The 15639-nt window shown below is 40.6% G+C and overlaps 1 protein-coding gene across 1 annotated transcript in view; it reads left to right on the top strand.

The window, feature by feature from the left end:
* USP50 (ubiquitin specific peptidase 50) overlaps positions 1–15639 on the top strand; it is a 47154-nt gene that overhangs the window by 24314 nt on the left and 7201 nt on the right. The gene's annotated exons all lie outside the window — the stretch shown is intronic.

Below are 15639 nucleotides of genomic sequence, written 5' to 3'. Positions count from 1 at the left end.
CGGGAGGCGGAAGTCTGCACCATTGCACTCCACCTGGGTGACAGAGTGAGACTCTGTCTCAAAAAATAAAATGAAATAAAAAATATGATGTTGAACTAGATCTGCTAGTATTTTGTTGAGGATTTTTGCATCTATGTTCATCAGGGCTATTGCCTTGTAATTTTCTTTTCTTGTACTGTCCTTGTCTGGCTTTAGTATCAGGGTATTATTGGCCTCATAAAATGAGTTTAGAGGTATTCTCTCTGGTTCAATTTATTGGAAGGGTTTGAGAAGGATTGATACTAGTTCTTTTTTAAATGTTGGGTAGAATTCAGCTGTAAAGTCGTCTGATCCTGAGCTTTTCTCTGATGGGAGACTTTATTACTAATTCAATTTCCTTGTTATTGATCTATTCTGCAACCTTCTCCTGGGCTCAACTGATCCTTCCACCTCAGCTTTCCTAGTAGCTGGGACTATAGGCACATGCCATCATGCCTGGCTAATTTTTGTATCTTTTGTAGAGATGGGGTCTCACTATATTGCCCAGGCTGGTCTCAAACTCCTGGGCCCATTTGGCCTTCCAGAGTGTTGAGATTACAGGCATGAGCCACCGCGCCTGGCCTTTTCAGATTTCCTATTTCTCCATAGTTCAATTTTAGTAGGTTGTATGTACCTAGCAGTTTATGCATTTCTTCTAGGCTATCCAATTTGTTGGTGTATAATTGTTTATAGTAGTTTCTTAGGATCCTTTATATTTGTGTTATCAATTATAATGTGTCCTCTTGTTTCTGCTGTCTTTTGAGACGGAATCTTGGTCTATTGCCCAGGCTGGAGTGCAGTGGCACGATCTCGGCTCACTGCAATCTCTGCCTCCTGGATTCAAGTGATTCTCCTGCCTCAGCCTCCCAAGTAGCTAGAACTACAGGTGTGTGCCACTATGCCCAGCTAATGTTTTTATTTTTAGTACGGATGGAGTTTCACTGTGTTGGTTAGGCTGGTCTTGAACTCCTGACCTCAAGTGATCCACTTGCCTCGGCTTCCCAAAGTGCTGGATTACAGGCATGAGCCATTGCACTCGGCTTCATTTCTGATTTTGAGTTGTCTTTTTTTCTTAGTCTAGCTAATAGTTTGTCAATTTTGTTTATCTTTAAAAAAAAAAAACTCTTAGCTTCATTGATTTTGTTGTTGTTTTTCTAGTCCTTGTTTATTTCTGCTTTGACCTTTGTTATTTCCCTCCTTCTGCTAATTTTGGCCTTCGTCTGTTGTTCTTTCTCTAGTGCCTTGACATGTACTGTTAGATTGTTGAGATCTTCTTTTTCTGAAATTGTTTTTAAAATTAATACATAATAATTGTACATACAAGGTACATGTGGTATTTTCATACATGTATACAATATGTACTGATCAAATTGGGGTATTTTAGCTGGGCACGGTGGCTCACGCCTGTAATCCCAGCACTTTGAGAGGTCAAGGCTAGTGGATCACCTGAGGTCAGGAGTTCAAGACTAGCTTGGCCAACGTGGTGAAACCCCATCTCTACTAAAAATACAAAAATTTGCTGAGCTTGGTGGCGTGTGCCTGTAGTCCCAGCTGCTCGGGAGGCTGAGGCAGGAGAATCACCTGCACCAGGGAGTTGGAGGTTGCAGTGAGCTGAGATAGTGCCATTGTACTCCAGCCTAGGCAACAGAGCAAAACTCCATCTTAAAACAAACAGAAGAACCAGATTGGGGTATTTAAGGTTTCCATCACCTCAAACTTTTATCATTTCTTTGAGTTGGAAGTATTTCCAATCTTCTAGCTATTTTGAAATATGCAAATAATATGCAGTTATCATTAACTATAGTCACTATTATGCTGTCAAACACTAGAACTTATTCCTTCTATCCATGTTTGTATCTATTAACCAGCCTCTCTCTTTATCCTCCCCAAGTCCTTTCCAGCCTCTGGTAACTATCTCTACCTCCATGAGATAAACTTTTTTTAGCCCTCACATATGAGTGAGAACATGCAACATTTGTCTTTCTGTGCCTGGCTTATTTCACTTAACATAATGACCTTCAGTTCCATCCATGGTACTGCAAATGATGAGATTTCATTCTTTTTAGGAATGAAGAATATTCCTTTTTTTTTTTTTTTTCTGGGAAGAGACAGAGTCAGTCAGGCGCAGTGGCTCACACCTGTAATCCCAGCACTTTGTGGGGCCAAGGCAGGCAGATCACTTGAGCTCAGGAGTTTGAGACCAGGCTGAGCAACATAGTGACACCCCATCTCTACAAAAAATACAAACATTAGCTGGGTATTGTGGCACATGCCTGTAGTCCCAGCCCCTAAGGAGGCTGAGGTGGGAGGATCACTTGAGCCCAGAAAGGTTGAGGCTGCAGTGAGCCGAGATCATGCCACTGCATTTCAGTCTGGGAGACAAAGGGAAACCCTATCGCAAAAAAAAAAAAAAAAAAAAAAAACAGGGTCTCTCTCTGTCACCCAAGGCTAGAGTGCAGTGGTAAAATCATGGCTCATTACAACCTCAAATTCCTGGGCTTAAGAGATCCTCCCACCTCAGCTTCCCGAGTAGCTAGGACTACAGGTATGCACCACCAAGCCCAACTAAATTTTTAATTCTTTTTTGTAGAGACAGAATTGCACTATGTTGCCCAAGCTGGTCTCCAATTACTGGCCTCAAGTTATCCTTCTGTCTTGACCTTCCAAAAATGTTGGGATTACAGGCACAAGCAGCTATACTATGACCAGCTCGTATCTTGGCTGTCGTGAATAGTGCTGCAGTAAACACAGGGGTGCAGGTATCCCTTTGATATGATTTTCTTTCCCTCGGATAAATGCCCAATAGTGGATTGCTGGATCATGTAATAGTTCTATTTTTAGTTCTCTGAGGAATCTCCGTGATGGTTTTCCAAACGGTCGTACTAATTTACATTCCCACCAACAGCATATAAGAGTTCCCTTTTCTTTGTATCCTTGCCAGCATTTGTTATTTTTTATCTTTTTGCATTCTGAGGTAAGATGATATTTCAGGGTGGTTTTGATTTGCATTTGTTAGACGATTAGTGATGTTGAACATTTTTTCATATAGCTATTGGCTATTTGTCATCTTTTGAGAAATGTGTATTCATGTCCATTGTGCACTTTTGTGTTGTGTTGTGTTGTATTGTATTGTATTGTATTGTATTTTTTTGAGATGGAGTCTCGCTCTGTTGCCCACGCTGGAGTGCAGTGGCATGATCTCAGCTCACTGCAGCCTCTGCTTCCCAGGTTCAAGTGATTCTCCCACATCAGCCTCCCGAGTAGCTGGGACTACAGGGGTGTGCCACCATGCCTGGCTACTTTTTGCATTTTTAGTAGAGATGAGATTTCACATGCTGCCCAGGCTGGTCTTGAACTTCTGACCTCAAGTGGTTCGCCCACCTCTGCCTCCCAAAGTGCTGGGATTACAAGTGTGAACCACCACGCCTGGCCCTTTGCCCACTTTTTAATGGGATTATTTGTTTTTTTGTTGTTGTTCAGTTGTTTGAATTCCTTGTATATTCTGGATATTAGTGCCTTATCAAATGAATAGTTTGCAAGTATTTTTTCCCCATTTTACATGTTGTCTCTTCATTCTGTTGAATGTTTTCTTTGCTATGCAGAAGCTTTTTAGTTTAACATAGTCCCATTTGTCTATTTTTCGTTTCGTTGCCTGTGCTTTTAAGGCCTTAGCCATAAAATCTTTGCTTAGACCAATATCCTGAAACATTTTCTCTGTGTTATCTTCTAGTAGTTTTATAGTTTCAGGTCTTATGTTTAAGTCATTAATCCAGTTTGAGTTGATTTTTTTGTTTTAATGTGGTGAGAGATGGGGGTCTGGTTTTATTCTTCTGCAGATGGATACCAGTTTTTCCAGTACAATTTATTGAAGCAGGTGTCCTTTCCCCACTGTATGTTCTTGGCACCTTTTGAAAAACCAGTTGGCTGTAAATGCATGTATTTATTTCTGGGTTTTCTATTCTGTTCCATTGGCCTATGTGTCTTGTTTTTATACCAATACCATACTGTTTTGGTTACTATAGTTTTATAGTGTATTTTAAAGTCAGGTAATGTGATGCCTTTCTTCTTTTCTGATATAGATGTTTATTGCTATAAATTTCCCCCTTAGAACTGCTTTTGTTGGCTGGGTGTGATGACTCACGTCAGTAATCCCAGCACTTTGGGGGGCCAAGGCTTGAGCCCAGAGACCAGCCATGGTGAAACCCTGTCTCTACAAAAATTGAAAAAATTACCCAGGCATAGTGGCACATGCCTGTAGTTGCAGCTACTTGGGAGGATGAGATGGGAGGATTACTTGAACCCAAGAGGTTGAGGCTGCAGTGAGCCGTGATCATGCCACTGTACTTCAGCCTGGGTGACAGTGAGACTAGGTCTCAAAAGAAAAAACAAACAAACAAAAAAACTGCTTTTGCTGCATATCATGAGTTTTTGTATGTTGTGTCTCCATTTTCATGTGTGTCAAGGTATTTTATGATTTCCTTTTTGATTTATTTTTGGACCCGTTGGTGATTCAGGAGTATACTGTTTAATTTCCACATATTTATGAATTTTCCATGATTTCCCCATTATTGATTTCTGGTTTCATGCCATTGTGATTGGAAAAGGTACCTAATATGATTTCAATCCTTTTACTTTTTTTTTTTTTTTTTTGAGATGGAGTTTTGCTCTTGTTGCCTAGGCTGGAGTCCAATGGTGCGATCTTTGCTAACTTTAACTTCTGCCTCCCAGGTTCAAGCAATTCTCCTGCCTCAGCCTCCTGAGTAGCTGGGATTACAGGCATCCATCATCACACCTAGCTAATTTTTTGTATTTTTAGTAAAGATGGAGTTTCACCATGTTGGCCAGGCTGGTCTCTAACTTCTGACCTCAAGTGAACCACCCGCCTTAGCCTCCCAAAGTGCTGGGATTACAGGTATGAGCCACCACGCCTGGCCTCCTCTTACATTTTTAAAGTCTTATTATATGACCTCTAACATATGATCCTGGAGAATGTTCTGCATGTGCTTGAGAATAATGTTTATTCTGTTGCTGTTAGATGGAATGTTCTGTATATGCCAGATCTGTTTAGTCTGAGTGTAATTCAAGTCCAATATTTCTGTATTTTCTGTCTAGATAATGTGTTCATTGCTGCAAGTGGGGTATTGAAGTCCCCTACTGTTACTGCATTTCAGTCTCTCCCCTCATATTAGTAATTGCTTTATATGTTTAGGTGCTCTAACATTAGGTGCATGCATATATATTTATAATAGTTAGATCCTCCTGATGAATTGACCATTTTATCACTATACAATGACCTTCTTTGTCTCAGTTTACAGTTTTTGACTTAGTCTGTTTTGTCTAGTTATAGCTACCACTCTAGCTCTCTTTTGGTTTCCATTTACCTAGAATATCTGTTTCTATTTCTTCAGTTTCAGTCTATATGTATCCCTACTGCCTCTCGTAGCTAGTATATTGCTGGGTCTGTTTCTTGTTTGTTTTTGAGTTGGAGTCTTTCTCTATCACCCAGGCTGGAGTGCAGTGGCGTGATCTTGGCTCACTGCAACCTCTGCCTCCTAGGTTTAAGCAATTCTCCTGCCTCAGCCTCCCGAGTAGCTGGGATTACAGGTGCCCACCACCACGCTTGGCTAATTTTTGTATTTTTAGTAGGGATGGTGTTTCACCATGTTGACCAGTCTGGTCTTGATTTCCTGACCTCGTGATCCACCTGCTTTGGCCTCCCAAAGGGCTGGGATTACAGGCATGAGCCACTGCATCCGGCATGTTTTTTTGTTTTTTTTTTATCCATTTACACTTAAGATAATAATTGATATTTGCTACTGCCATTTTGTAATTAGTTTTCTGGTTATTTTTTAGAGTCTTTATTTCTTCCTCTCTTGCTGTCTTCCTTTGTGATTTGATGGTTTTCTGTGGTGGTATGATTTGAATCCTTTCTTTTTAGGTTTTTGCTTTGTGGTTACCATGGAGATAACATAAAACATCTTTTACTTATTACAGGTTATTTTAAGCTGATAACAACTTAACATTTTAATAGCAATCAAAAATACACTTTTACTCCCCCTCAATATTTTATGATTTGATGTCAAAATTTACATTTCTGTAATTTGATTGATACATTAGCTTTAGTACACTCATTTTAACTGCCTTTATTAATCCATTGTAACTATCTATCATTTCTTCTGTTGCTGGGCAGTGAGGTTATATCAAATACTTTGCTTTTAGAAACAATACTGTAGAATGCATTGACACACACTTAACACGTAAATTTGTTTTTGTGTATGTGTATGCATGTGTATGTTTTACCAGACAAGAGAACTACAGTCCGAAATCTCTCCCTTAATCTATTAATGTAGTAAGTTACATCAACTGATTTATTCCTTAATTTTGTTTTTGCTAAAGGTGTTTAAATATATATATATATATATACACACACACACACACACACATATGTATTTTACATCTATTATCACAACTGAGAGAGTAACCTATAATTCTCTTAGACTGCCCTTTTCTGTTTTGGGTATCAGTCTTATTAGAATAAGCCTCATGGGCTGGGCACAGTGGTTCACGCCTGTAATCCCAGCACTCTGGGAGGCTGAGGCGGGCGGATCATCTGAGATCAGGAGTTCGAGACCAGCCTGGCCAACATAGTGAAACCCCGTCTCTACTAAAAATACAAAAATTAGCCAGGCATGGTTGCACACGCCTATAATCTCAGCTACTCGGGAGGCTGAGGCAGGAGAATGGCGTGAACTCGGGAGGCAGAGGTTGCAGTGAGCTGAGATCACGCCACTGCACTCTAGCCTGGGCGACAGAGCGAGATTCTGTCTCAACAACAACAACAACAACAACAACAAAACACGAGGCTCATAAAGTGAGTTTGTCACTCTTTTTTCTGGCACAGATTGTATAAAATAAAAATCTGTTTCTTGAAAATCTGTTAGAATTAAGCAGCAAAACCATCTGGTCTTGGAATTTCGTTTTTCTTGGTGGGTAGATTTTAAAATGCTGACTTAGGCTGTTTTAGCCATTATAGGTCTAGTCCGGGTTTCTATTTCTTCATTGTTTTTTTAAAAAATGCTTTTTTCCTTTTTTTTTTTTTTTTTTTTTACTGTGTCTCTTCTGTTTCCCAGGCTGATGTGTAGTGGTGCACAATCTCGGCTCATTGCAACCTCCGCCTCCTGAGCTCAAGTGATTCTCCCATCTCAGCCTCCTGAGTGATTGGGACTACAGGCAAATGCCATCATGCCCAGCTAATTAAAAAAAAAACTTGTAGGCCAGGGATGGTGGCTCACGCCTGTAATCCCAGCACTTTGGGAGGCTGAGGCAGGCGGATCATGAGGTCAGGAGATGGAGACCATCCTGGCCAATGTGGTGGAACCCCATCTCCACTAAAAATAAAAAAAATTAGGTGGGTGTGGTGGCATGCACCTGTAATCTCAGCTACTTGGGAGGCTGAGGCAGGAGAATCACTTAAACCCAGGAGGCGGAGGTTACAGTGAGCCGAGATCACGCCACTGCACTCCAGCCTGGCAACACAGTGAGACTCCATCTCAAAAAAAAAAAAAAAAAATTGTAGAGACAGGGTTTCTCCATGTTGCTCAGGCTGCTGTGGAACTCCTGGGCTTAAGCAGTTGGCCTGCCTCAGCCTCTCAAAGTGCTGGGAATACAGGTATGAGACACTGCCCCCGACCAAAAATAACCTTTATTGAAGTGAACATATATACAGAAAAGTACACAAACCACGAGGATAAAACTTGATGGATTTTCAAGTGAACATACCCATGTAACCAGCAGAACAGAGTTGAAACGGAATGTTAGCAGCACCCTATCTGCACTTGTACCTGCCTTCGAGTCTGGAAAACCACTGACTTCTGTCAGGACAGATTTATAGATTTTTGCCTGATTTTATGCTTCATATAAATGGAATTGTACAGTATATCCTTTTTGTGTCTGGCTCCTTTCATTCAAAATTATGTAACATTCATCCATATTGTTGTATGTATTGTAATTTATTCATTCTCATTGCTGTATAGTATTCCATTGTATGAAAATACTACAATTTAGTAATTCATTGTACCATTTAGGAACTTTGGGGTAATTAATAGCTTTTGACTATTGCAAAGAGGATTGCTATAAACATTCTTGTTTTTTTGGGGAACATAATGTACACAGTTCTTTTGACTACATACCTAGGAGTGAAACTCCTGGTTCAAAAATATGCATATGTCTGGCTTTAGTACATACTGCTCAGTAGCTTTCCAAAGCGACGGTACCAGTTCATACCCCCACCAGCAATGACTGGAAGTTTCAGTTGCCTTAAATCCTTGTTAGCATTTGGTAGTCTTTTGTCCGTTTTGTTTTGGCCCTTCTGGTTGCCCATATAGTAGAATGGCATTGTGGTTTAAATATCTACTTAAATTCATGTATTTTCTTTTGTGAAATGCCTAAACAAGTCTTTTGCTCTTTTTCCTATTCTGTGGCCTGCCTTTTTCTTATGGAATTGTAGTTCTTTTTAAATCTTGGGTGTACATTTTTAAATTACCTTCTGTGGCTTGATTCTTCACTCTTTTTTTTGAGACGGAGTTTCGCTCTTTTCTCGAACTCATGACCTCAGGTGATCCCCCTCCTTCAGCCTCCCAAAGTGCTGGGATTACAGGTGTGAGTTGCCGTGCCCAGCTTACTTTTTCATGAAATATTTTAAAGATATATCCATATTGTTGCATGTGGTTATAATTTCACTAGCCTATGATGTACATTGTTTGAATATATCATAAAGTATCCATTTTCTTATTGATTGACATTTCATTGTTTCCAGATTTTTGCTGGCACGAATGACATTATGGGGACATTCCTGCATGTATATGTGTATAAGAGTTTCTCTCATGTATATACTTAGGAGTGAGGTCACTTAGATCATAAAGTATGTGCATGTTTAACTTTCTAGGTAATGTTGTTTTCAAAGTGATTATACCAATACATACCCCTACCAGGATCATCAGACTTCTTAACTTTTGCCATCTAATGGATATAAAATTATCTCATTTTAGTCTTTCCTATTCTATGAAATATTTGTCTTTTGCACATTTTTACAAACTGGGTTATTTTTCTTATCGATTGGAAGGAGTCCTTTACATGTTCTAGACCCTGTCTTGTTATATGTGTTAGAAATAACTTCTCTCAGTTTTTGGTTTGTTATACGTGATCTTTTTGTTTCCCAATTTTATTAAAAAGAAGTTCTTAGAGATAATTCACATACCACAAAATTCACCTTAAATGTGTTCAGTTGTGTTTTTTGTTGTTTTTGTTTTGTTTGTTTCTGAGACAGAGTCTGGCTCTGTCACCCGGGCTGGAGTGCAGTGGTGTGAACTCGGCTCACTGCAACCTCTGCCTCCTGGTTTCAAATGATTCTCATGTCTCAGCCTCCCGAGTAGCTGGGATTACAGGTGCACCACCATGCCTGGCTAATTTTTAAAAATATTTTTAGTAGAGATGCGGTTTCACCATGTTGGCCAGACTGGTCTGGAACTCCTGACCTCAAGTGATCTGCCCATCTCTGTCTTCCAAAGTGCTGGGATTACAGGTGTGAGCCACTGTGCCTGGCCAGTTCAGTGGTTTTTAGTACATTCACAGAGTTGTGCAGTTATCACCACAATACAGTTTTAGAACATTTTCGGTATCCCCAAAAGAAACCCTGTAACCCGTTCCTTCTCCCCCAGTCCATGGCAACTACTAGCCTTATCTCTCGCACACTCTCTCTTTGTGTGTGTGTGTGAGTGTGTGTGTATATATATATATATGGACTTTTTTTTTTTTTTTAAAGTCTTGCTCTGTCACCCAGGCTGAAGTGCAGTGGCATGACTTCAGCTCACTTCCGCTTCCCAGGTTCAAGGGATTCTCCTGCCTTAGCCTCCCGAGTAGCTTGGATTACAGGTGTATTTTTGTATTTTTAGTAGAAGTGGGGTTTCACCATGTTGGCCAGGCTGGTCTTGAACTCCTGATCTCAAGTGGTGCACCCACCTCGGCCTCCCAAAGTGCTGGGATTACAGGCATGAACCACTGCTGCTGGCCTGTACTTTGTATTTCTTTTTTTTTGAGACGGATTCTCCCTCTGTCGCCCAGGCTGGAGTGCAGTGGCCGGATCTCAGCTCACTGCAAGTTCCGCCTCCTGGGTTTACGCCATTCTCCTGCCTCAGCCTCCCGAGTAGCTGGAACTACAGGCGCCCGCCACCTCGCCCGGCTAGTTTTTTTTTGTATTTTTTTAGTAGAGACGGGATTTCACTGTGTTAGCCAGGATGGTCTCGATCTCCTGACCTCGTCATCTGCCCGTCTCGGCCTCCCAAAGTGCTGGGATTACAGGCTTGAGTCACCGCGCCTGGCCTACTTTATATTTCTATAGATTTGCCTATCCTGCGTATTTTAAAAATTTTATTTTATTTTTTGAGGCAGTATCTCACTCTGTTGCTCAGGCTGGAGTGCAATGGTGCAGTCTCAGCTCCCTGCAGCCTCAACCTCCCGGGCTCAAGTGATCTTCCCTCCTCCTTCCCTCAAGTAGCTGGGACCACAGGTGTGCACCGTCACGCCCCAATAATTTTTGCATATTTTGGTCGAGATGGGGTTTTGCCATATTGCCCAGGCTGGTCTCAAACTCCAGACATCAAGCAATCCACCTGCCTCGGCTCCCCCAGGAGCTGGGATTACAGGCGTGAGCCACAGTGCCTGGCCTATTCTGGGTATTTTAATAAACAGAATCATAGAATATATGACCTTCTGTTTTTATCTCCTTTTATTCAGCATAATGTTTTCAGGTTTCATTCATGTCATAGCATGTATCTGTACTTCATTCCTTTTAATTGCCAAATAATATTCCATTGTATAGGATATACCACATTTCCTTTATCCAACCAGTGATGGACATTTGGCTTGTTTCCACTTTTGGCTGTTGTGAGTAATGCTGCTATGAACATTTATGTACAGGATTCTCTGTAAACATGTTTTCATTTCTCTTGGGTATATACCAAAGTGTGAAATTTCTGGGTCATATGGTAACTCTGTTTAATCTTTTGAGAAACTGCCAAATTGTTTTCCAAAGTGGCAGCAGCATTTTCCGTCCCCACCAGCAATGTCTGAGGTTCCAGTTTCCCCACATCCTCAACTAGACTTGTTATTGTCTCTCATTTTTTATTCCATCCCATACAAAGTAGGTATGAAGTGGTAAGTCATGGTTTTGAGTTGCATTTTCCTAATGACTAATGATGTGGAGCATCTTTTCAAGTGCTCTCTCTCAAGTTTTTAAAATAAAAATTTACAAACATTCAGAAAATCTGAAAGAATTGTACAGAGAACATTGGTGTACATCACCTGGGTGCGGTGGCTCACGCCTGTAATCCCAGCACTTTGGGAGGCCAAGGCAGGCGGATCACAAGGTCAGGACATCGAGACCGTCCTGGCTAACATGGTGAAACCCTGTCTCTAGTAAAAATACAAAAAAATTAGCCGGGCGTGGTGGCGGGCGCCTGTAGTCCCAGTTACTTGGGAGGCTGAGGCAGGAGAATGGCGTGAACCCGGGAGGCGGAGCTTGCAATGAACTGAGATCGTGCCACTGCACTCCAGCCTGGGTGACAGAGCGAGACTCAGTCTCAAAAAAACAAAACAAAACCAAAAAACAAAACATTGGTGTACATTTCAGCTGGATTCAATTATCAACATTAAGCAGTGTATACATTTGTATTACTTGTACTTTCTCTGTATATATATATGTGCACATCTATACACATGTATATCTAACTTTTTGCCGAATTATTTAAATCTTATGACACTTTGTAGATCAACTTACATCTCTTAACCACATTCTTCTACATACCCACAATAGCAGAATTATATGTAAGAAAATTTAAAATTTCATCACTCATATTCATAGATTCATATTCAAATGTCAATTGTCACAAGGTTTTTTTTTTTTGTAACTTTTTTTTTTTTCAAAGACCAGAATCCATCCAAAATTCACAAACTGCATTTGGTTGTTGTATCTTTTAGTAATTGCTGACAATCAAGTTTTAATTTGGTTGGAACATCAATCTTTTCTAGTTAGTCCTTTTCTGTGTCTCATTTAAGAAATTCTTTCCAACCCTGCAATTACAAAGATATTTACCTATATGTCTTCCAAAAATTTAAATTGTTTTGCACTTCTGACAAAAATGTAGTATAAATTAGGGATTCAATTTCATTTTTCTCCATATGAACAACCAAATGTCTCAGCCTCCTCTTTTCCTCAGTAACATATCATGCTGTTTTCCTATGCTGTATGTGTGTGTTGGTCAACTTGTTCACATTTGGGCTAATTCCATACTGTATTAATTACAGCTCTAAAATACATATTAAATTTATTAATTTAATATTAATTGAATTCTTTAGTTTATGAATATTAATTATAGCTATAGCTTTGAAATAAATATTGATATCTGGCAGAGCAAGAACCATCATTATTCCCTAAGTCATTACCATCACAACTTTATTCTTATTCTTCAGGAGTATTTTGATTATTCCTGGCCCTTGTCAATTTCTGTAAAAAATATAGGTGTGAGCCATGTATTTCTTTTCAGTCATTTTGGTAACTTATTCTCCAGATATTTGTCTGTTTCATCTAAGGTCTCAGTTGGCTGGCATCAAGTTTTTAGGGTATTAACAATAAATTTATTCTGGATCTGTAGCTATTACATGTTTTTTCATTTTTAATTTTATCATTGACTTGTCTCTTTTTTTTTTTTTTTTTTTTTGAGACGGAGTCTCGCTCTGTTGCCCAGGCTGGAGTGTAGTGGCGCCATCTCAGCTCACTGCAAGCTCCACCTCCCAGGTTTACGCCATTCTCCTGCCTTAGCCTCCCGAGTAACTGGGACTACAGGCACCCGCCACTGCGCCCCGCTAATTTTTTTTTGTATTTTGAGTAGAGACGGGGTTTCACCATGTTAGCCAGGATGGTCTCGATCTCCTGACCTCGTGATCCGCCTGCCTCGGCCTCCCAAAGTGCTGGGATTACAGGCGTGAGCCATGGCACCCGGGATGTACTTTTTTTTTCATAGAGGAGGGCTTCGCCATGTTGCCCAAGCTGGTTTCAAACTCCTGGACTCAGGTGATCCATCTGCCTTGGCCTCCCAAAGTGCAGGGATTATAGGCATGAACCACTGCGGCAGGCTAACGTCCAAAGTATTTTGTCTTAAAAGATCAACTTTTACTTTTTTTTTAATGGGTTACTCCTCTTACAGTGTTATCTCTTCCCTCTATTCCCTTAGGGTTTAATCTGTTATGTTTTAATGTTTTAAACTGAGTGTTCAGTTTATTAACACTCAGTCTATCCTTTAAGATACAAGCATTTAAAACTACAAATGTCTATTTGCCACTTTCTCTGCCTGTCTTTTTTTAATTATAGAATATTTCAAACATATACAAAATTGGACAGCACAACAAACCCCCATGCATCCATCAGCTAGCTTGCGAAGCAAGAGATTTGAATATAAAATAAATGATCAATTCATCTTAATACTGACCCACTCCCTTCTTGGCACCATATTATTTTTGAGACATTCTCAGACATCAGTGCATCCCATGTTTTGATATAATATTTTCATTACTATTTACTTATAAGTGTTTTATAATTTCTTATTTACAAAGTTACTTAGAAGTGTTTTTATAATTTCCAAAAGCATTGATTTTTTATGGGGGTATCATTTTGAATTGACTGCTAATTGTATTGTGTTCAAAAACTAGGGTCTATATTAAACTGTTTTTTGTTTTTTTTTTGAGACAGAGTCTTGCACTGTCGCCCGGGCTACAGTGCAGTGGCTCGATCTCAATTCACTGCAATGTCTGCCTCCCGGGTTCAAGCGATTTTCCTGCCTCAGCCTCCTGAGTAGCTGAGATTACAGGCACCCACCATCATGCCCAGCTAATTTTTTGTATTTTTAGTAGAGACAGGGTTTCGCCATGTTGGCCAGGCTGGTCTCGAACTCCTGACCTTGTGATTCGCCTGCCTTGGCCTCCCAAAGTGCTGGGATTACCAGCATGAGCCACCATGCCCAGCCTAAACTAACTCTTTTATATTTGTTGAGACAGTGCAGTTCTATTTCAGGAGTCAGATACTTTATGTCATCTAAGTATATATTATAAAAGCTGTATCTATACTAATATTTTTGTCTGCTTGATCCATAGTTGAAATCTTCCATTATGATGGTAGACTTGTCAAAACTTCCCTATAGTTCTGTCATTTGTTTTTAACAAATCTGTTTTGTTAGGTAGGTAGCAGTTTCAAATTATACAATTTGGGTGATTTAAACCTTTTTTCATTATAAAGTGACTCATTTACAATACATTCTATCTTAGAGACCATTTTAGCTGATGTATAGCTACTTTAACATTCTCTTGGTAGTTTCTACCTATGACAAATTGAGCGTCCCTAATCTGAAAATCCAAAATGCTCCAAAATCTGAAACTTTTTAAGCACCAACATGATGCTCAAAGAAATACAGCTTTTCTGAGTTCTAAATGTTATATAGCGCATAGAACTGGATTTGTTGTTGTTGTTGTTTTTTTTGAGATGGAGTCTCACTCTATCACCCAGGCTGGAGTGCAGTGGCATGATCTTGGCTCACTGCAACCTCCACCTCCCAGGTTCAAGCAATTCTCCTGCCTCAGCCTCCCAAGTAGCTGGGATTACAGGCACATGCCACCAGGCCCAGCTAATTTTTGTATTTTTAGTAGAGACAGGGTTTCACCATGTTGGCCAGGGTGGTCTCAAACTCCTGACCTCAGGTGATCTGCCCGCCTTGGCCTCCCAAAGTGTTGGGATTACAGGCATGAGCCACCACACCTGGCCTAGAACTGGATTTTTATTTTTTTATTTTTATTTTTTGAGATGGAATCTCCCTCTGTCGCCCAGGCTGGCAGCATCTTGGCTCACTGCAAGCTCCGCCTCCTGGGTTCAGCCATTCTCCTGCCTCAGCCTCCCGAGTAGCTGGGACTACAGGCGCCCTCCACCAAGCCTGGCTAATTTTTTGTATTTTTAGTAGAAACAAGGTTTCACCGTGTTGGCCAGGATAGACTTGATCTCCTGACCTCATGATCCGCCTGCCTCGGCCTCCCAAAGTGCTGGGATTACAGGCGTGAGCCACCGCACTCAGCTAGAACTGGATTTTTAAAATCCAGTAAATATTTGGTAAATTTAGTACGTCCCATGTATTTCAACTAGTAATAAATTCGGATTTACTTGTCATATCTTCTTTTGTGTTTATGTTAGCCTTATTTTTCTAATTTGGCAGTCCCCAACCTTGTTGGCACCAGGGACTGATTTTTGCGGAAGACAATTTTTCCACAGACAGGTTTTTTTTTTTCCACGGATGGGGGCCGGGGCGGGCATGGTTTTGGGATTAAACTGTTCCACCTCAGAAAATCAGGCAGTAGGTTCTCATAAGGAGCACGCAACCTAGATTCCTCACGTGCGCAGTTCACAATAGAGTTCGTGCTGCTGTGAGACTCTAATGCAGCAGCTGACCTGATAGCCGGCGGTGCTCAGGCAGGTTTGCTGCTCGCCTCCTGCTGTGCAGCCAGGTCCAGAACAGGTCAGGGACCGGC

The sequence above is a fragment of the Theropithecus gelada genome, chromosome 7a (genome assembly GCF_003255815.1).
Source record: "Theropithecus gelada isolate Dixy chromosome 7a, Tgel_1.0, whole genome shotgun sequence".
Lineage (NCBI taxonomy): Eukaryota > Metazoa > Chordata > Mammalia > Primates > Cercopithecidae > Theropithecus > Theropithecus gelada.
The sequence above is the reverse complement of the archived record's forward strand: the minus strand, read 5'-3'. Positions and strand labels throughout refer to the sequence as shown.